The sequence below is a fragment of the Protopterus annectens genome, chromosome 1.part0 (genome assembly GCF_019279795.1).
Source record: "Protopterus annectens isolate FY-2018-M chromosome 1.part0, PAN1.0, whole genome shotgun sequence".
In the NCBI taxonomy this organism is placed as follows: domain Eukaryota; kingdom Metazoa; phylum Chordata; order Ceratodontiformes; family Protopteridae; genus Protopterus; species Protopterus annectens.
Genome location: NC_056725.1, coordinates 1,936,407,784 through 1,936,430,982, shown reverse-complemented (window position 1 = coordinate 1,936,430,982; position 23,199 = coordinate 1,936,407,784). Strand labels below are relative to the sequence as shown.

Genomic DNA, 23,199 nt, shown 5'->3' with positions numbered 1-23,199 from the left:
CCTTAATCTACACATCTGTCCTTCTCTGGCATACTTTCTAGCATAATATAAAACTAACACCAAGTTGCCAAATATGGATCAAGATAAGAAATTAGGAAATTATTTCTATAAATTTAAACAGCTGAAGCAACTAAATGCCAGTCTTCAAAGCTACACCACCACAGCATTACCTTACTCGGCAGTAATGGTGTGTGCTGTACACCCACATCTCCAGCTAGTCCTGAACTAAGGGTGCAGAAAGGAGTATCCAAACTCTGTCTGTTGATATTGCCAAGAAAACACTACCAGCGCAAACACACACCAAGGACAGCAACATGACTAGGTCAATATTTATTAAAACTACTAATTCAAATTGGGACACCTTAAAAGCTAACTGTGTGAATACCTTAAATGCACGAGGGATAAAAGAAGTCATCATAATAAACTTATCAAAAATATAATTAAAACACTTTATTCTGATATCATCCTCCTGATGCCTCAGCTAACACCATTTTAGGAAGAAATTTCACACAAACTGTTTAAGTCCTTCTGGTAGCTAACAAATAAAGAAAAAATAAATTAAGATAGCTGCAGAATTAATAAATAAATGCCTGATAAATAATAAAAATGAATCCTGTCATAGTCTCCAAATGCTTGCTTTATCAGATGTTTCCAGTCTAGCTCCATATCAGGTCAAGTCCCTAGGGAGACAAATCATTACACTTTTAAAATCAATACTGATTTTTGTTTATTCAGATTTTCATTAGTATCATTATTCCGTCTAATTCATTTGAGCATGTCTTTTAGCACTGCAGCTCATAATTTTATAGATATAGAATTACCTGATTCTTTAAAGTGTATAGCTATTGAATTTGTTACACTGCCCCTTTTCACATCTCTCAGACACTCCTGAATTATCTCACTACAGGTGAGAACCCATGAACAAAAACACATATAAATATCTGAGACAGTCTTACAAGTAAACCTTCCACAGACTTCAAAATTATATTTATAAATATTCTATGTCCTTATATTAATCAGGGATATATTTAATAACTGCCACAGGAGATAGTGTCGCTGTAGTTTACATTTCTTACACTTCTCAGCCTAAAGCTTGCCAATATAATCATATACCAATTCCCTTAGGATGTTTTGCCTTCACTAAAAATGTAACACATCTGTTGTGTGTGTTAAGACTATCATCCACCTTAAGAATATTCTAATTATTTTATGCCACTCATTATCTAATCAAACTGTGTTATAGTGGCAGAAAAACAACACAGTCATGTTTCTCACTACTCTTCAGATTCCTCCTTAGATTTTACTGCACCCTTCTGGTATGCCATTTTTTAATAAATCCTCTAGTGGGTAATCATTGATCCTTATGCATATTAGAATTTCCTTGACAGAAATAATGAAAAATGACCCTGTTCTACAGTGTCTCCTTGATGTCAGTAGTGTTACTCATAAGGTAATGCATTAATTAAAAAGTAAGGTTGTCAGCTAGTTACATTTAAAATGGAACTGGAATTGTTTGGCTGTAATCTAGTTTAGTGACATCTGCTGAAGTGAAAATAACTACAAATTTCAAATTTTGACAATTAACTTGACAAACAAGTAAATCAAAATCAGAAGACTTGTCAGAACATACACATGTACACAATATACAAATAAAAACACACACACACACACACACACACACACACACACACACACACACACACACACACACACACACACACACACACACACAAACACACACACTGGCACACTGGATAGTGTTGTTGCCTCACAACAAGAAGTTCCCTGGTTCATTTCCCCGCAGGGGTGCCTTCTGTGCAGATTCTGCATGTCCTGTCTGTGTTTGAATGGATTTCCTCCAGGTGCTCTGGTTTCCTCCCACATTCCAAGGACATGCAGTAGGTAGACTGGACACTTTAAGTTAGCCATAAGTGTGTGGTGTGGAAGAACTACCACAGCAGATCTAGCCACCTAGAGGTGCAAACCTTGGCTCTAGACAATTGTCACTGTTGAAGCGACACATTAACCCCATGTACAAAAAGGGGTGATGGATACAGATGTGTGTGTATTTTACATGAGTACAAAAATAAGTAGTCTGCCATAGCTTTTTCATTTGTACAGAAGCCCATGACCAAATTTGTATAGGATGGGGAACTCAAACAGAATCTATTATCAAACAAAACTATATTGTGTGTCAGAAAAAAAGCATATTACGTCAGTGCCACAACTGCTATGATTCTTCGCTTAGAGTCAGCTGACTGGACCACCCAAGCTTGTATCACAGTAGATCAAGCATAAGAGATCGAGTATGCAGTTGTTCCTGATCTCTTTATTTGAGATAGAGGAGAAAGATCTTATTCCTCATATTTGTCTTTTTCTTAGGTAGTCTAATATCACAGCACTCCCCAGAGAATGTGACATAGAAAGAGACAGACAGAGATGCTGATGGTGACTGTTCTTTCTTTAAGGTGCTACCTCAGGTTGAAAATAATAACGTTTTGAAGGGCTTATCACCACTATGGGGTACAGGGGAGTATGCCCTTGCACAGAGGAAAATGATTTTTATATCCTGTCTCATTTGTTTATTTAGGCATCTGTGAAATGATTTTCTAAGAACTCAGGTTTGTACAAAGTAAGTGTTGCTGAGCTTTTGTGATTCAACCTCAGGTGTCTAAGAGAGGCATAGTGGAACCAAATTCTTAACTATTTTCAGTAACTGGGTAGGGTCTATATCTACAAAGCAAATTTTATTTATTTATTTTTTTACATTTGGATTTAATAGAAAATTGAGCAAACCACTTTTTAAATATCCACTACAACTTATAACAACTGGTTTACTTAGATAATTCTCAGAAGTTTTAATGGATTTTTCAGCAGACCAGTAAGTTCTGGAAAGCAGTATCATCTTTCATCTTGAAATGCCGTCAGAGTCTAGGGAAGATATATTTTAATCATACTGCTTTATTTAAAAGTTCTTCAAGATGTGCTAGCACCATGTCAATGAGGGCTAAAGCTCTGACACAAGCCTGTGTTTAATTAGCAGCTTGGGCACATAAGGACAAACATAGTGTCATGGACGTGGCACAGTCCAATGCAACTCTCCCCTTGGGGCGTAACTACACCTCAGAAGTAGTGTAGCTAACTGATGCTATCTGGGCTGGTGAGTCCTGCATAGTAGGGCTTAGATTTACAGTATGTCATCAATCACTGGTGAGGCTGGAATTTTGGCCAGCTTCTCCAAACTTTTCATATGTAGGGGATGTGAATGAGTCCTGTAATGTTATTGTTGCTAACAGTGCCCCTGTGTCATCAGACTGTGCAGTATGCACACTGCCAGCCCTGTCATTCACAGGAGACCTGCTGACATAAGGCATGTGTTGTCCCACTGTGGTGGGCCCAACACCAGTTGCACCTGTAAAAGCATGACAACAGAAAACCTGTGGCAACACTGAAAGAAAGGCTACCCCCCCCCCAAGACAGGCATATTGGCAGAATATGCTAACAGCATTTAGAAGCATAAATGTCTTGTTTTGTGGAGTATTCCACTAGCAGATCAGAGATATGTGGATGACAAATATTCAGAAACCTTTTGCCAAATATGTCCTACCTCACATACAGTGCATGCAGTACACACTGTACAAAACAGCTGTGTAAAAGCAGACACTAACTTGGTTCATCCTCTACAGACACTCTTGAAGTCATCACCAGCTCTGTTCCCATATCCACTCCACTGTATATGAAGGCACACTTCCTAAATCCCAGACAGGGACACCGAGAATTCTTCTCCCTCTGTGTCGATGGTCTACCTCTTATGGTGCACATGTCCTTGGCAATGTCCATGCTTTGTTCTTGGTATGCCATATCAGTTACCCACTGCTGAATCTTAATGTAGATAGACTGTTAATTATGCTCCCACCCTGCATGGGTGTCCCATACCATTCTTGCCAGACCTGGTTCGAAATAACCTTATACACTTCCCTTTGGCCAGAATGCATATGTTATGTATGAGAAAGGCATGCAGTAAAATTACGGTCTTTGAATAGTGAAATTTTCCAGTCATTGGTTCTTTCATGGGCCCTAGATAAGACATGTATACCTTTGGGTGACATGTGTCAGCCAATGTCTGTATTCATGGCTGCCCACATTACTACACACTGACCCTATATGGTGGCCACCTATATGTACTGTATTGTTGCTGTGACCTGGAAATGTTATCACAACTCCCCTTACCGCTGTGGTGTACTTGCACTCCTGTACTACTCTGCATTTCCTGTCCACCAAAATGTTTGTTGTCATGCCTCAGCCATAGTACAGTAACACAGATATAAGTCTTTGATACTTGCAGATAAAATGGGACCCTGATTGTATCAGCATGAAGCTATTATCTAAAACACCTAGTTACTAAGCTCTTATATGACCCAAGACAAAATACACTCTCAAATAAAATGCAGGAAATCAAGGCATTATAAATTATATGTTAAGCACAACCTACTTACTACCTAACCAAACTATATACACTGATAAATAATAATGCACCTATAATGAATCAAGATGTTATTAATTCCTTTCCATACAGCAATACCCAATGCCCTTATCATGTGTTCTGTCTCTGTTGCCAGGCAGACAGAATTGTCACATTAGGCTATACGAAATTCAATAAAAATAGAAAGTTCTAAGCATAATCTTATGCCTGTATCAGAGCACTTGAAAGACATGCTTGTCAGTTCTTTTACTAATGCAATAATTTTCCTATTTTAGTTGTAACAATCTCTCTTATTCACATTATGCTCAAGTGGATTTGAAACATCATTATATCATTCTCTGGAACGTTGTAGAAAAATACAAAATTAATACAAATCTGTCCTACAAAGTGGAATCTTTTTTGCCCCTTGGAACTTCTGAAAAATAACTTTCTTTGTGAGAATTCACATATGAGCATGTTTAGAGCAAAATGGTGGTAGTCATATTATTAACAAGTGGCAATAACCATAACCCATTTGAAAATGTATCAAGTATTACCACTGCATTAGGGTATCATCCTTTGCAATAATTAATTTTCTATTCAGCTTTTCATAAATTTTAAAATACTGAAATTTCTTGTTAAACCTAAGTTGATTTTTTTCTCCTGGACGTTGAAGTAAACAAACTACTCTATTTTCTATATATATAAAAACACTGTATTCTTTGATATCCTGATAATACAATGGTGTACATTTGCTTACCTGCTCAGACGCTAGTATCAACAATACCTATTTCCATGTAGAATTATGTCAAGTGAAAAATAAATCTTGTCACTGTCATAGGTTTGCTTAGTCATAGCTAAAATATTCTCAAAATATGCATGCCAATTTTTTTACTCCATTCAAGACCACTGGTTTAATTACCTTATCTATCACTATGTTGCCGGAAATGTGCTTATCCACAGTTATTGTCAATAACTGATGCCCTTGCATTTGCAATATTACTATGACTGATTATATTTCATGCAGCATCTAGTCTAGGTACCCTATGTATTATATTTAGAATAGTTTTTTAAAAAAGACTCAGCATACTAGAGGTACGTAACGCAAACTAATCATTTTCTTTTCTCATTCAGCAAATGCATCATATATGAATATGCCACATGAATACCATATAAGTCTTGCTAATGAATTATTTAAAATTAATAGTTTTGGTTTAAGTGGGCAAGCAATAAATAATTGCAATATTAACACCTGGTTCCTAAGATATACAGAAGTGACATCTTCCTTTGTTTTACTGCAGTCCCTCGAAAAAGCAAAGCAAAGAGAACATCCTCTAAAGTGTTTTGTAACCATGAAAGCCTTTAGACAGTACAGCAAATGCACATTATACAAATTTTATCTGAACATCTTTTCCCTTTAAAAATCCAGTAAATATCCATATTGTCCATATTACAGATACTGTCATTGTTTTTAAAATCTAAAATGTGTCTTGCCAACAAAATATCAGATCCCAGGCTGTGAAATGGAAAACTAGTACCTCAATCTTCTTTCCTACCCCAACCGGGGTTCCCCAGGGTTCAATACTCAGTCCAATGCTCGTCAATATATTCATAAATGATTTCCATGCAGCCATTCCCAACACTAAAATAGTACAGTATGCAGATGACTCTACTTTAATCTGCTTTGCTCCTAATCTTCCTGCTCTCCAAGCAATTACTCAATCTGCCTTTACAGCAACTGAGAACTGGATGTTTCAAAACCACCTCTCCCTTAATGCTAATAAATCCTACTTTTCTCTCCCTCTAAAAACCTGCACCTTGACAAACAATCTTTCAAAATTACCAGTAATGCCAACTCCCTAACAGAAGATGTCCCCTTCGTTAAACTTCTGTGTGTTACTATCGACGAACACCAAAAATTCGATACTCATGTCCAATTAAATATAAAAAAACCCATCAAAAACTTGGGTTACTATACAGAAACTCTCACTTCCTTTCTCCCTCTACCAGGCAAACTCTTGCCACTACCTACTCACTTCCATCACTATTATACGGTGCCCCTCTTCTAACCAACCTTGCATCCTCCATCTCCTCAAAACTAGAAATCTGCTACAACAAAATCTTCAAATTCGCTACTAAATCTAAACACTACTCCCAGCATTGCTCTTCCTTACACATGCTAAAATGGCTAGAGCTTCCCAACTACCTCGACTACCTCCAACTCACTACAGCCCACAAATTAATGTTTAAACCTACTGCATGCCCTGCTCTAGCATACATCCTTCCTTCTTATACTCCCCATAGACTCCTAAGATCTGCACAGCAAAATCAACCTGCTATTCACAAACCAAATCGTCCTGCTGGCCAGTGTCTGCTATCCTATTCCCTAGCAAAAAAATGGAACTCTCTTCCCCCCTCTCTAAGAATCTCCAATAACCTTGAACTCTTTAAATCCCAGCTCCATTCTCATCTCTCCCAAAATTGGAAATGTAATTGCTCTCTGCCCCCCTAGTCCTATTAAACTCATTTCTACTTGTTCTTTATTAAATACGTCTTCACCTTGCTATTCTGCCCAACAGCTTCCCCTTGATATTTCTTTCATAGTGTAAATACTATACATACCCTTCTTTCTGTACTCTCTCCCCCCATATACTTCTTCCATCTAAACCTACATTACATTTGACTAACTAATGACTCTAACATTCTACAAATTGTGTCCAACACTCTTCTACTAACTTTACCCTCCATCCCCCTTGTATTACCCCCTATTGCTTTTTTCTCACATATGTTCTTTCTAATAAACAATTGCCTCTTGCTTCACTATTCAACTGCCTCTCTCTCCTTCCTCCACTTTTAGGTATTTATTCTTACTACTCTGCATACTTTGCACTGACCATCTTCGTTACCAAGCATGTTCTGTATGAACTATCCTCAAGTCTCCTATACTTCACTTATTGCACTACATCTTTTTGCTACATCTCACTGTATCATCTTACAATTTTGTTTAAAATATTATATAATACTAGGATTATTCATAACTGCATTTTATTGTACTTTTTATCATATTTTTATTGTATTTTTATTGTATCTTTGTAATTTTGGAGCTTTTCTCCCCGGGCCTCCACTGAAAATGGTCTCCTTGAGCCCAGTGGACCACCCCGGTTATCAAACTGGAAATAAATAAATAAATAAATATCATAAGAACACATATGGTGATTTGTGTAACCACACCGTTGAAATAATTGCATGAATATCCCTCTTATTAGCACCCACTTTTGTCACTCACTGAGTAATAATAGTCAGTGAAGGAAAAAAATCATTTAAAGTATGTATCAAACTATAAACCTTTAAATGCCACTTCTTAAAAAATAAATCTTAATATCCACTGTATAACATCCAATAAATGTGTATAAAAAATGAAGTTCTATAGTTCTGTTACTCTGAGTGTGCCTTAATGATGGTGGTTGGGAACCATGTAGAATAAATGCATTGGGTTGCCTTAGTGTATTTTAGATATCATAAACTATGTGTGTTATTTTAGAACCAATGTAGTACATACATTTATACAGAAATAAAATGCACTGTCAGTATCGTATATATAAATCTGCATTTCAAGCAGTCAAATCTCTTAGAAAACTGATTTATCAGTGTGGCTCTACACATAATTAAATCTGTCCAAAACACTCAACTGAAATTACATAGCACAGCACTATTTTGTAGTGCACTCTATGTCATCCTAATGTATTGAACCTTGAATTTCAGTGCAACATATGAAAATGAATGTGCATCAAAAATAGAATAAATGCATAAAAATGACATTAATGTATTTTTTTGAGACACTGAACATCTAATAAAAATGGCAAAATGGAAGCTTTCATACCACCTTAGCACCAGAGCAAAGCCCTGGTCATTTCTGAGAGATTATCCACTGGCAGACAGTCTTGGTATGACTAACACAATGAGCCTGAAGAGTAAATGGAGCTGATTTTGGAAATCTTTGCAAAACTGATAAACACCTTGCTTCTTTACCTTTAAAAAAGTAGTTTGGATGCAGAATTATATGTCTACAAACACTTAAAGGACTCCTGAAGACTGCTATTCAATGAAATTATCAAAGTAAGATTTATTTCACTGAGGACTGAGTACAGAAACAAGTTAAGGATTGAAACAAATGTTTCAATAATTGAAGAACAGTTGTGATTGTGATTAACTTTGCATGTTGTACACGTCTATTAACATATAATAGATGCATTTATGACTAGAAGAATAAGAGATTGAGATAAATGTCTTATAATGCTGAGAAAGGGCTGGGATTCTAGTTAGTGATACAGACTGACATGTGTGGCAATTACTGAAACATGGTTCAAAGCCATGGAAAGCACTATGCCAGTGCATGGCTATAATGCCTTTCATATGTTCTGACCATCCACTGAAAATGAAAGAGCATGGAGGTGTATGTATCTACATAAAGGATAGGTACACCTCAAAGTTTGTCAAACACTATGACATGCTTGGGCTACTCCATGTCCAACAAACCATGGGAAAAATCCATTACCATATCCTTGCTAGCTACAGATCTCTTCCTTGAACCAGAAAACTCATACATCATAACTGAAATTACTAAAATCACTCACCATCCAGCCCAACACCAAACTCATGGGTGATTTTAACTACCCCTCCATTAACTGGAAGGCATACATGACTACTAACATGCAGGCCCAAAGATTTCTTGACTTTACAAATTCAAATGCCCTGGAGCAGCTAGTCTGCACTCCGACTATGAGAATGAATATTCTAGATCTGGTTCTCATAACTATGAGGAAGTGCTGCACCACCCTGTGTGATGTCCTCACTGTTAAGTTCAGATCACAAAGTGGTCTTCCTTGAAATAAAGGTAAAACTAGTTCCCCCATCTATCCCTCAAAACTTTAAGAACTTCTCTAAGGTAAAGTACCCCCTATTAAGGGATAGCATAGCTAGATTCTAAGCTTGCCCAAATCCAGAAAACAAAGAAAGCTATGCAGTGCGGTCCACAAAATCCATGTATGAACATGTAAACAACTGTATATAAACAGCACCACCAGACCTAAATAAACTCGGGTCAAACTGTAAAAACAAGCCATCCTGGTGTACGCCTGGTATTAATAAGTTGTACAACAAAAGAATGAAAATCCTGTTGAGAAGTAAGAGGGAATGTGCACAACAGAGCAATATGTCCCTCATTAGTCTAAACAAACAAATCAGGGAATTAGTCACATCTCTGCAAGCAAACTTTGAGGTAAAAATAGCTTCCAAAGCTAAGGATAACTGTAAGATATTTTTAGGTATGCCCGCAGTCTTAAGGGCAACACCTAGCAATGTGCAGAATTATTTGTAGATGGCATCAACCATACTCAACCGGATGATATAGGAAATCTGCTGACTTACAAATTCACCTCAAATTTCACCTCCCCACCACCCCCAGTTTTCCCCCAAGAAATACCCTCCACCACCGATTATCACCAAAGAACAGATTGTCACTGCACTCTCTAAAGCTAAAGACACAACTTCAGTGGGGCATGACAATATACCAGGCTGCTTCTTAAACAGCTTAAATCAGGACTTATCAGGTCCATTACGATCTCTATTTAACCACAGCCTCTGGGCCAGCTTTGTTCTGACAGAGTGGAGGACATTGCAGGCTCATAAGTTTGACTAGTCTTATATGTAAAGACATGAAAAGAATAATCATGGACCTTATAAATAATGACATAGGAAACCTCCAAATACTGGACCTGACCCAACTTGACTGGCCTGGGCAAGGCATTTGACACAATCCCCACTCAGGTATTATAAATAAACTCACAAAACTGGGTATAAATTCCTACATACCAAATTAGCTCATGGACAGGACACATATTGTTAAAGTGGGTGAATCCAGATCTAGCAAGAGGTCATTTACTAGTGGTGTGCCACAGGCCTCAGTGCTGGGACCACTCCTGTCTAGAATATACTTCTCTGAAGTCAAGGCTAATGTGGAAGGCCTCTGGATGACAAAGTCTGCAGATGACTGCAAGCTGGGGATAATCACTGAACCCCCAAACAATGTAGATATTCTTCAGCAGGGTCTAGATCAGACATATGACTAGGTGCCAGTATCATGGCTTAAAAATAATTACAAAAAAATGCATTATCATACCCTTTTGAAAGTCAAGTACCCCTGCAAATTACAACATCAATAGCAGACTCCTAAGAGTAGACTCAGAGGTGAGAGATCCATGTACACAAATAGATAGCCTGAATTTGACTGCCATCCATCTGCAGTGGTGAGGAAATCCTACTGTGCAGCACAACTTATAAATAAAGGTATGTCATCCAGATGCAAGAAAATTATAGTCCCGCTGTACTCAGCTCTGATTAGACCAGTAATTGAGTACAATGTGCCATTTGGAATGTACTTGACTAAGCACTTACAGCAGCTGGAGCTACCCAAGAGGTTTCTCACAAAGCAAATACAGGGTATAAATAACAAGTCTTATGTGGATAGACAAAAAGCCTTATCCCTTTATTCTGTCCCCTACCAACTGTTAAGGGGTGACCTATGCCTGACCTGCAAGGCACTTACAAATCCAGCCCTGACAGAGCTGCTACACATCCACAAGTCAAACAGCACAAGGGTCACCTGACTTATGGATCTAAACTTAGTCATGACTCAAACAAAACAAGCTGGAGAGACACATATGTGTCTCAGAGATTGCCCCTTCTTTGGAACAGGCTTCCTATTCACATTAAGCAGAGCCCTTTCCTACCCATCTTCAAATGCAGTTTGGATCAATGGATGGGAAATCACAAATTCGCACCATGGGGTAGTGCCTATGTCCCTTATGGACATGGGCAATCTGTAAGATACTCAATGTACAGGCACAAATCCATGTCCTCCACTTGCCCCTAGGGGCCATATATTGGTAAAAAGGGTTATATTGGGTAGGCTTGTAAGGACCTATAAGCCTAGTAATCTCCTATGAACCTATGAGCTGTACACATCTACTAGTCGGTTGTAGTCACTAAAAATTTGATTAAGACTATGTTGTGTTATGTATAACTGCTAGCAGAATTACCAAGGTATAATTTTTCTGTTGATTTAAAGAAGAATATTTGGAAAAAATTGTGTCTGACCATTAAACCTAAAGAACAAATATTGATATAACATACATTTATTTTTTGTAACCATAAATTACGAGGACACATACCTGTGTACAAGTATTAATAGTACTAGAGTTTATCAGTCATTTATACAGCATGGAGCAGTTTGATAAATGCTACCTTAAATTCTTGCTAAAAGGGGGATGCCTTATGAAATATAAGAACTGTAATATGTTCTCCCCGGATAGTACTAGTTAGTTAAACATTATAACATATGCTAAAAGTGCTTCCATTTAATTATATGGTATGAAGTGATAAGAATACAGAAAATTTGCAATGCATACTGAAGATAATAATATAGTTACCTGCAAGAATGCTCAAGGTATGAGCAAAGAGATGACTGATGACATAGGTTTCATAAATGATGAACATGAAAAGTGTAATTGTATTACATATATACTATTTAATGTAATTATTAGCAAATATGTTGTACTCTTGATTCAGAAAGTAATAAGCAGTAAAGGGCAATAATAACATTTGGATATTACAAGTACAATCAGAGCAATGATGCCAATTCTCTTAATTTGGAGGCAAGAGAAAGAGGACAAAGACGGTATTGGGGTGACTATGAGGGGAACATACCTCTCATGTTTATTTTAGAAATGTACATTATATCCAGTGATAACACTTCTGAAGGTAATAATGTTCTCAAAAGCAGACACCAATGTCACGTAATGTGGAATCAGGACAACTCTAACTACTGGTAATAGGTGATTTAATGCTTAAGGGAGGCAGGAATTATATTCCAAGATTTTCAAAATCTAGAGTAACTTATAAGTGAGTTAAGAGGGTATAACCTAAAGGAAATTACGAAAGGACTACTAACATTACTTAATGGTAACAGGAACTTTTCGGATGCAGTACTTTGGAATGGTATTAATAAATTAGGTTTTCCTTCAATTACAGATATCATCAATGATATCAAGGACATTATACAACTATGTAAAGATAAACAGCTGAAATTAAGAGGTAGCAGTATTCCTCCTCTCCAAGATTACATGTGGAAAGACTAAAAGGTACAATTTCCATTAACACTGCTGTTTGTAGATTAATACTGCTATCAGGCAACATACACTTGCCCATATGGGAGTATATGGTACGTAACAGTACCTATTTTTGCTAGAAATACCTTTCTTCAGTCACACTGAAAACAAGATAACAGTGTTAAAAACTTGAGCAGTTCACAAGTGGTTTTAAGATGCGGAACCAATCATTCCTTATGACGACCAATGAGGTTCTTTGAAGTATGCCTTATGCAATGCAAGGAGCCTAAGAAAATGGTGGACTTTGAATGTGTACTAGGTAAAGAGAGACAGATGATATTGCCAATAGTTTAGAAATGCAGTTTAACAATCATCAACTTCCACATAGACTGAAAGGTTAAATGGCGTACCACAATTTTAGAAAGGATGTTAAGGATGGTGGATTCTCAGTCTATGTCTTAAGAAATTTAAAATCATTCCTTTATTATAAGAGTGAGGTATTCAAACTGCTAACAACTTCATTTCTAGATATCTATACACAGGTCTTTACAGATGTACTAAGATGTAGTCATGAGGAGACTGACCAGTTTTTAACTGAATTAAGGAACCTAACCCTGTGTCAATCAACATTATGCCAGTGACCTAACATATCCAGCACATGTTGGAATACTTATAGATATAGTAGTTACTGAGAATGTTTAATCCTGGAAGATAATAAAATAATCCCTGGGATTCATTACTGCCTACACTAAGTGTACACCATTCAGACTGAACAAACAACACAAGCATAACTCACACCCTCTTCCTCCTAATTTTAGTTTTCCTACTGATTTTCTTGTAGCTTTAAATACTTGCAGGAATTCATAAAGGTTACCACAAACTGTAGACTACGGTTTACTATCATATTTTCAAACGTCATTTAGACAAACGCAACGATTTCTGACAAATACTGTCGGAAATCAAAACACCAAGCAACCAATATATCGAACGGAGCATTTCAGCAATGTTGAATATCGACTTTGCTGAAATGCTCACATCTGCCCACAACAAACAATAATGTTTGCAGGGGGAAAGCCCCCCTGCACCTCCCACCCCCTACTTATATATACAAACTCTGAGATCGCACTACAGTGAGGGTAAGGGTACATTTCCCGATCCCCACTACAGTGCGATCTGCACCACAATGTTGAAGCAGACAATAGTGGTTGTTCGCTCATGTCAGCTTCGACATTGTGGTGATCAAACTCTCAGTTCAAGAAAATGATTTTCGCACATATTCGATCGTCTAAATGACAATCGAATATGTGATAGTAAACCATAGACTACATGTACACAGTGTAATCTTTCTGAGTAACTAGAAAAAAGGAAAAAATGTGGTTGGGATGTTCTTGAATATAAATTATATACATTTAGTGTATACTTAGTGTAGTTGTTTTTGAATCTGGCCCAATGTCTTTAAATCAGCATGTCAATGATCCTACTACAGAAAACAGAATACTTAATGTCATACTGAAATCTAAATTCACCTCAGTTCTAGATATGAATATAAACAACACCCTGAGGAGATATGACCACAGCACTAGCATGTTTAAGGTAGCTTGGACCTCTGGTATAAACATGAATAAGAAATATTTATATTTATATTTTACAAAATATCACTTAAGGAATTGAGAAGGAGTTGAATGAATGGAAATGGGAAAACACCTTCTAACCTAACTGTGTAAGTAACAACTGTGAGATATTATATAAGAAGCAGAATACTTAATTGATGCTTTTACATACCAACACAGCAGTTTAAGCAAGGTAATAAAGAGTACACTACCCCAAAGTGTAATAAACAGTTACGTAAACTTACTAATTAGAAAAAAATATTCACTGGGGCATAAAAAGCCTTACCACCAGATAAAAAAGAAGTTATGTACTCACCATAATGTTCTATTTTTGTAGTCCATCTCGCCCTTCATTCTTACATATGGGTTTAGAGCCGATCCTTGGCTCTGACTCAGCCTATTACAAAGCTCAAAGTCTTCTAGTTGGCTCGTGGCTAGGTAGGTATCCCATAGTGCACCAGCACAATCCCCAGATCTTGTTTGCTACTAAACTATAGAAAGACAGAATTACGGCTATCCAGAAAGGACAATACTGAAAAGTCTCCACCTTATTATGGAAAAAGATCCTGTCTCCAGATCTTTCCAGGATGGGGGTACGTGGGTGGGTTCATAAGATTGAAGGGAGAGATGGACTACAAACATGGAACGTTACGGTGAGTACATAACTTCTTTATGTTCTGTAGTCCTATCTCACCTTCATTCTTATATAGGGGACAGCGTCCCTAGCACCTTATTCTTGGGTGGCTCACGGAAAAATACCCCTGAGTACCGTGGAACCAAAGGAGGCTCTACCCCTAGAGGCCAGGTCCAATTTGTAATGAGTAATAAAGGTATGAGGGGTAGCCCAGGTTGCTGCTGCACAAATATTGTCAATTGGAACTCTGGCTTGGAAGGCAGCAGACATAGCCTGGGATTGTGTAGAAAGAGCCTTAATCTTGAATGGTAAAGTCTTTCCATTAGAAGAATAAATGAAAGAAATACAGCTCGAAATCCAATTTGAAAGGGTCACTTTGGAGACTGGGAGACCTAGTCTGGAATCGGAGAATGATACAAACAATTGGTCTGATTTTATAAGTTCATTAGTCCTGTGAAGATAGAACCGTAATTGTCTGTGAGCATCCAACTGATGAAATTTGTATTCTGCTTCATTAAAATGGTTAGGGAAAAACACCGGCAGCTCTATAGTTTGGTTCAAGTTATTATGAGAGCAAACTTTAGGGATAAAGGATGGATTTGTGCGAAGAGAAACTCTGCCTTTGTGGAAAATCAAATAAGGGGGCTTGTTAGACAGTGCTTGTAACTCTGATACTCGTCTAGCAGAAGTGTTGGCTACTAGAAACAAAGTCTTCCAAGACAGAAACTTCAGTGGACACGAATGAGCAGGTTCGAAGGGAGGAGATGTTATTTTAGACAGGACGAAGTTTAGAGACCAGGAAGCTACCGGTTCCTGAAAGGGGGGGGTCTCAGAAAAGTAGCACCTTTAAGGAAGGTTTTACACAACCTGCGTGCCATCAGGTTAGACTCATGTTGACCCAACTGAAAATTAGAAATCGCTGCCAACTGAATCCTAATTGTGGCAGCAGCAGATCCCTGATGGAAAAGTTCAGACAAAAATTCAAAAAATCACTGGGAGGGATGCGGTGTAAGGGTCAACATTCCTTTCTTCAGTCCAGATGGAAAACCTTCTCCATTTGCTAGTGTATAACTTTCTAGTGGAAGGTTTATGTGAAGAGGTGAGAATGTGGGTCACAGCAGGTGAAAAATCATGAAGCCTGACTAGGGATGGAACTGGAGCAGCCACGCTGTCAAGTTAAGGGTGTGGAGACTGGGGTGAAGAGAACCTGACATGTGCAGCAAGAGGTTTGGCACTGGGTCCAGAGTCCATGGATCATCTAGTATATGAGGCCCGAGAAAGGGGAACCAAATCTGAGGAGGCCAGTAAGGAGTGATGAGAATCAATTTGCTTCCCAACAGCTTCACTTTCTGAATCACCTTGGATATGAGAGGAAAAGGAGGGAAATCATAGAGGAGATCCAGGGGCCAATCGTGAACATGTGCGTCTCTCAGTGACTCCCCCGGAGGAGGGATAAGGGAAAAGTAGCTGCTGCACTTGAAGTTGATCGGACTGGCAAAAAGATCGCAGCAAGGCAGTCCCCATTTGTGGAAAATCTGTTCCACTATCTCCTGCTTCAGAGACCACTCGTGAGGCATCAAGATTGCCCGGCTGAGTTGTCGGCTATCACGTTGGCTGTCCCTGGGATATGCATTGCCATTAGAAAGCGCTGGGAAGATATTACCCACTTCCAAACACAAATCGCCTCCCGACAAAGGGGGTAAGATCTGGTTCCACCTTGCTTGTTGAGATACCATACCACAGACATGTTGTCTGATTGGATTGCTATCGTCCCAAGAGGAAGAAAGTCATGAAGTGCTTGCAATGCTAGCAGCACCACTCTCATCTCTAGGACATTGATATGCAGGTGAGCCTTGTGATCTTGCCATGTGCCTTGGACAGTTCTGCCTAGATAATGCACCCTATCTGTGAGGCATCCATGGTCACAGTAGCAATGGGTTGGCGAGGAAGGAATGGAGAGCCTGTCATTAGTGGGTCGGGTTAGATCCACCAATGGAGGTCCTTTTTGCAAGACTCTGTTAAGATGATGTGGTGAGATAGAGGCAGTTGTTGAAAAGACCACTGGGACGATAGAACCCATTGAAGAATTTGCATATGTAGTTTGGCAAGAGGGACTCGCATTATGGTGGAAGCGATGGTCCCTAAGAGTTTCAGCACTGTTTTTGCCTTGACTTTAAGCAGAGGAAGTAGACAGAGAAATTTTATGAGGTTCTGTGCTCTTTCTGCAGGAAAATGATCTAACATGGCGACTGTGTCTATTTCTGCACCTATAAAAGTCACAAATTGAGAGGGTGGTAAGGCAGACTTTTCCCAATTTATAGTAATCCCCAAATGGGCACAAAGTTGGATTGTGGAATCTCTGGTTTGAAGGAATAGATGCCTGGTGGAGGCGGTCAGGAGCCAGTCGTCCAGGTATGGGAACACTTGGAATCCTATACGTCTCAGGTGAGCTGTCACTACTGCCATGCATTTGGTGAATACCCTGGGGGCTGTAGTGAGACCAATGGGCAGAGCATGAAATTGGTAGTGACTGGATCCCAGGGGCAAACGTAAGTGGCTCCTCGATGCTCTGTCCATTTTTATACTGTGGTATCCATCTTGAAGTTCTGTTGAGCACATCCAAGTATCTTTCCCTAACAGAGGGAGTATAGACTGCATTGTCACCATCCGGAACTTGTCCTTTTTTATGGATTTGTTTAATTTTCTGAGGACTAAGATGGGCCTCCAGTCCCCTGTACATTTTGACACTAAAAAGAATCTGGAGTAAGTTCTGAATCCTACCTGACCTGCAGGCACGGTTTGGATGACTCTGTCTGTGAGCAACGTTTTCACCTCTACAGTTGCTTGATCCCTGTGACTGGGTGGGACATCCAGGATCTTCTTGGGAACGTGAGGTGGAAGAGAAAGGGGTCTGGAATAACCTCTGGTGATAATTCTTTGTACCCATTTGTCTAGGGTGATGTTTAGCCAGGCTTCTGGATACAAAGAAATGCGACCCTCGACTGGCTCCAGAAAAGCACAGCCAGGCGCCACATCAGGAGCATTGATAGGGATGGCCTTGAAACAAATCATGGCCTCCCTGGTTTTGCGGGCCGCCCCCTGCCTCTAGGGCAACATCTACCATTTGCTCCTCCTCCTCCGCTGCCTCTGAAGGAGGAGTCACCCTGTGCATCCGGGAAAAATCTGTGGGACTTCTTGAACCACATCTTGCCACCTCTCTGACCCTTGGGATATGGTCTAGAGGGGACGGTAAAACATACTCCCATGGCAGACAGTGTTTTCCCTTCTTGCTTGCACCTGGTGAGTGTGTCTTTTACCTTAGGTCCAAACAACAAAAAACCATCAAAGGGGACATTGGCAAAGGTAGACTTGAACGGCTCCACAAAATTACACAAGTGCATCAAGGAGTGTCTCCTACGGGAAACTCCTGAACCCGCTGCCCTGCTCACTCCATCAGCTGCATAAGAAATCAGCCTCATGGAGGAGTTAACAATGGACTTTAAAGTGGACAACTGAGCAGACACCTTATCAGGGACTCCTTCAGTAGATGTACCTTGTAGAGGTTCATAGGTTAGTACTAGGCTAACTGCCCTTATGGGCCATTTTAAGCCTAACCAATTACCCAGAATCAAACCCTGCACCTTGTGTTTCTAAGGTAAGCACCTTAACCATTACACCAACCTCCCACCCTTATTTCCCAACTCCTTAAGGAGATCTCCCTGAAGCCTTGTAAAATGTGTTAGATAGTTCAGCGATCTAAGTGTGAATGCCACTGATGATACTCTTCCCGTATCTGTCCATCGTTTGAAACTCCTTGTTCGGCAGATGGACAGATGAAGAAGTCTCTGCTAGTTCCTTCTTAGTGGCCACTACCACCACCATGGCATCTACAGGCACACCCTTGGATAAGAATTCCTTCTCTTTGGGAGCAGACAGAAATTTATTGGGTCTCCTGGGAACTGGCTCCATGGCATCAGGAGTCTCCCACACCTTCTGACTAATAAGGTCTAAAAGTTCATCAAAAGGTGGAGACACCCAAGAGGCTGAAGGTTGAGACCCGAAAGCCTTCAGGTACACTGACTCCTCATCAGAAGGGGTAACAGTGGGCCAGCCTCCCCTCTGCTTAAGGATCTCCAAGATGTCTACAAAGGAGACATCATCAGAGGATGACTAGGGGGACCCTTCTGACTCCTCGAGGTTTGTGCCAGAGGTAATGGACTCATCCTGGAAGTCTATATGCTTCCTCTTGCTTATTCTTTTCCGAGTGGCTCCTCAGAAGGATATTCTGGGGAGGTCTTGGAAGACTGGGGGCCAACAACAGGAGGCTCCTGAGGTTGCAGGTCTCTGCTGTCGAGAGAGAAAGTAGGTGCTGAGACAGAGGTCGGTGCACGAGGGGGAAGAGTGTTGGTACCCTTGAGTGGAGATGATGAGCGAGACAGCACACTCCTCATCCTCCCAAAGGCAGACCTCTCCGGTTCCGAAGACCTCCTCAGCTCCAAAGAGACAGAGGAAGTCATCGGCTCCAGAGCCATTGGCTCCAAGATGGATGTAGGGTCCAAGCATGCCCTAGCCGATGCAGCGAGAGGAAGACTTGGAACCGAAGAGGTTTGGGTCCAAGTGTCCTTGTCGGGGCCAACTGGTGAACTTCGGCTCCTCGACACCACGGACGGCACCGAAGGTGTCGGAGCAGAACTCGGCTCTGAGACAGCCTCGAGGGGAGCTGGAACTGAGGGTTCTACAATGAGAGGTTCCAAACACTCCAGCTCCGAAAGCCCGGCACAACTCAGAAGAAGAACCACAACAGGAGAAAAGGACTCAGGTGGCTCCGGAACTGACTTGAGTCAGAGCCAACAACATTTTTGGCAAGGCAGATGACTTCAGGAATCTAAGAACTACTCTCGCCACATCTTCGTCTGACAGGCTCCTGGAAGATCTGGAAGACAGTGTGGGAGATCTGGACCTCTGCAAGATTGGGGACCTTAAGGTTGAGGAGACCGACAAGGGATCTCTGGATCAGCTCTGATGTAGTCTCTCAGTAGTCAGCTATGAAATGCTTGGGGCCGAAACTGAAGTTCCAGTATCAACAACCTCGATCAGCTCCGAGGCCAGTGGGGCCAAAGAGGTAGAAGTCTTATCCGGCTTAGAAAGTTTAAGAGGCAGTTCTGAAGCACTGGATGGCACTGGGGAATGCCTCTTGGTAGTTTTAATCTTCTCTTTTTTGAAGGAATGAGATTTTGAGGAAGAAGAAGAAATGGCCAAGTCTTCCTCGAAGGAAGGCTTGAGGACACCTTTCAAAATTAGCTTGTTCTTCCACTCCTGGAGAACTCTGGAGCTGAATGAATGGCAAAACAAACACATTTCCTGCAAATGAATGGCTCCGAGATAATAAACACAATTACTATGGCCATCCGTAATTGACATCTTCTGGGAGTACTTTACACATTTTTAAAACCCAAAGGTTTATGGCCTTTTGCCTCTTTAGGCATGATAACTGGTGAAGCAGAGACACACAAGCACAACAAGGACTAGGTCCTCTAACTTAAACAGGCCTAGCCCTTACCACACTTGCACACACACACACCATGAGGACTATGTCCTCTAACTCAAATGGACCTAGCCCTGGGAAGAAAGAGAAAGGACAGAGAAAGTACAGTTTTGTACCTACCATAAATGTAGATGTTCGAGTGTATACCCTGCTGCAGTCATCACACTTGGGTTATCCTGTCGTCAGGCAGTCCCGCATTCAGCCTGAATTCTAAAGTCTTGGTCCGGCATTGGTTGCTGTCACTTCTTCCCTGACGTCAGAGCGCCAGGGGTATATAAGAGACATCCGACACCATTTTCTTCAGTTTTTCTTGCCCCAGATATCAGGTGCTCCCCCAAAAGATGGTCAGTAGATAGTACCAATAATAAAAGCTTAGCACAAACAAAACATCCCTCCAGCTATAAGCAAATACACCACAAAGGTTGTATCAGATTTTAAAGTATAGAAAGGTTTTAGTTAGGTCAGAGGGGATGGAGGGAGGGTAACCTGGACTGCAGCAGGGTATACACTCGAACATCTACATTTATGGTAGGTACAAAACTGTACTATGTTCATCGTGTTACCCTGCTGCAGTCATCACACTTGGGTAGAATCCCAAAGCTAAGGATGGGAGGTGGAATCAAACAGGGTTAGAGGAGGCTAAAAGGCCCTGCAAAACTGCAGTGGTGAAGCCAGCTTTAGTCTTAGAGTAAAGTGGAAAGTGATAGTGTATGGTGAAGGTGTGTACTGAACTCCAAGTTGCAGCTTCCAGAATATCCTTGGTTGGCACCCCCCTGAGGAAGGCTGTAGATGTAGCTGCTGCCCTGGTGGAGTGGGGCCTTATGCTAGCAGGAACTGGTTTTCCATGATGGGTGTAGCAAAAACGTATGCGATGTCCTATCCATTTGGAAATGGTCTGTTTTGAGAAAGCCTTTCCTTGTGATGTTGTAGCATAGCATACAAAAAGCTGGTCAGATTTTCTGAAAGCCTTAGTTTTATCCAAGTAGTAACGTAGTTGCCTGTGAATGTCCAAGGAATGCAGGAGTCTTTCTCCTTTGTTCTGTGGATTTGGAAATAAGGTGGGTAAGTGGATGGTTTGATTTAGAGCCACACTGGATACCACCTTTGGCATAAAGGAGGGGTTAGTTCGTAGAGAAACTCTGTCTTGATGAAAAATGAGGAAAGGCTCTACTGCCATTAGTGCCTGCAGCTCTGAGACTCTTCTGGTTGAAGTAGTTGCTAGCAGCAGGGCAGTCTTACATGATATAAAACTTTAAGTCAGCTGAGAAAGCTGGCTCAAAAGGTGGCAGCGTAAGTTTTTCCAGAAAAAAATTTAGGTCCCAAGTTGGTGTTGGCGCTCTCCTGGGAGGCCTAATGTTTTTTGCCCCTCTGAGATACTGCCTTAGAAGTGGATGTGAAAATAAGGGAGGATCCGTGTTGTAGTGAGCTGAAATAGCTGAGGCGTGGATTTTAATAGATGAAAAAAAAAGTCCTTTGTGTAACATCTCAGTTAAATATTGTAGAATCTGAGGCATGTCCGGCTGAAATGTATTTTGGCCTTTAGCTTGGTTCCAGGCACAAAATCTTTTCCATTTGTCTGAGTAGGCTTTCCTGTTGCTGGGTCTCCTGGCCTCCAGAATGACATCCATAACAGCTTGTGAAAGAGGGGCTGGCTGGTTACTTAGGTGATTTGCCATGCAGCCAAATTTAAGGTTTTGAGCTGGCTGTGTAGAATCTGACGGCCTTGCTGTGTGAGTAGATGAGGAATTTGTGGTAAAATCCATGGTGGGCCCTGGGCCATGTTCCTTAGTAGAGGGTACCAGAGCTGGCGTGGCCAGTCCGGGGCAATGAGTATCATTCGAGGTCTCTCCATCCTGACTTTCAGCAGCACCTTTGTGAGAAGGGGCAATGGAGGAAAGGCATATACTGTCAGCATTTTCCAACTGAATGAGAGTGCATCCACTTTCCAAGCTTGATGGTGAAATGTCCTTGTGCAAAATTCCGAAAGCTGATAGTTTTGGGGGTTGGCAAACAGGTCTATGTCTGGGCGCCCCCATTTTTTGAGTTATCATTGCAAATACTTGTGGATCCAGTTTCCACTCGTGGGGATCCATGATGTTTCTGCTTAGGTCGTCTGCCAAAGTGCAGGAATTGAGCTTGTAATTGAACTTGGTAAGCCAGTGCTGTAGTCCACAAGGTCATTGCTTGCCTGCATAGAGGGTAGGAGTGTGTACCCCCTTGTTTGTTTATGTACCACATTACTGTAGTGTTGTCTGTCCTTATTAAAAGCTGTCCTGGACATAAGAGGTCCTTGAAGGCTGTCAGAGCATTCTGTACAGCTAGCATTTTGTTTTGATTGATGTGCAGATTCAGTTGATCTGCAGTCCATATGCCTTGAACGTACCGTCCTGCCATGTGTGTCCCCCAGGCATAGTCTGATGCATCTGTTGTCATAGTTTGCCTGGCTGGGGGTAAGGTGAAAGGCTGACCCTTGTTGAGGTGACATGCCTGTGACCACCATAGAAACTCCTGTTGAAGGCAGGGAATTAGAGGTATCATTGTTTCCAAGCTGTGTTGAGTGAGTCCATACGCTTTTCAGGTACCATTGTAATTTCCTCATATGCAGTTTTGCAAATGGTAGTAGTATGCAAGATGCCATGAAGCCCAAGGCCTGCAGAATTTTTCTTGCAGGGAGTTGGGGTCTTTGTTGCCATTATTTTGAAGTATTGAGTTAGTTGTAGTTGTTTGTCTGGCATCAGATAAGCCATCTGGGCCATTATATTCAAGCTGGCACCCAGGAATGT

At 40.6% G+C, this 23,199-nt stretch overlaps 1 protein-coding gene across 1 annotated transcript in view; it reads right to left on the bottom strand.

Moving 5' to 3' along the window:
- SLC45A2 (solute carrier family 45 member 2) overlaps nt 1–23,199 on the bottom strand; it is a 1,296,083-nt gene that overhangs the window by 424,338 nt on the left and 848,546 nt on the right. The gene's annotated exons all lie outside the window — the stretch shown is intronic.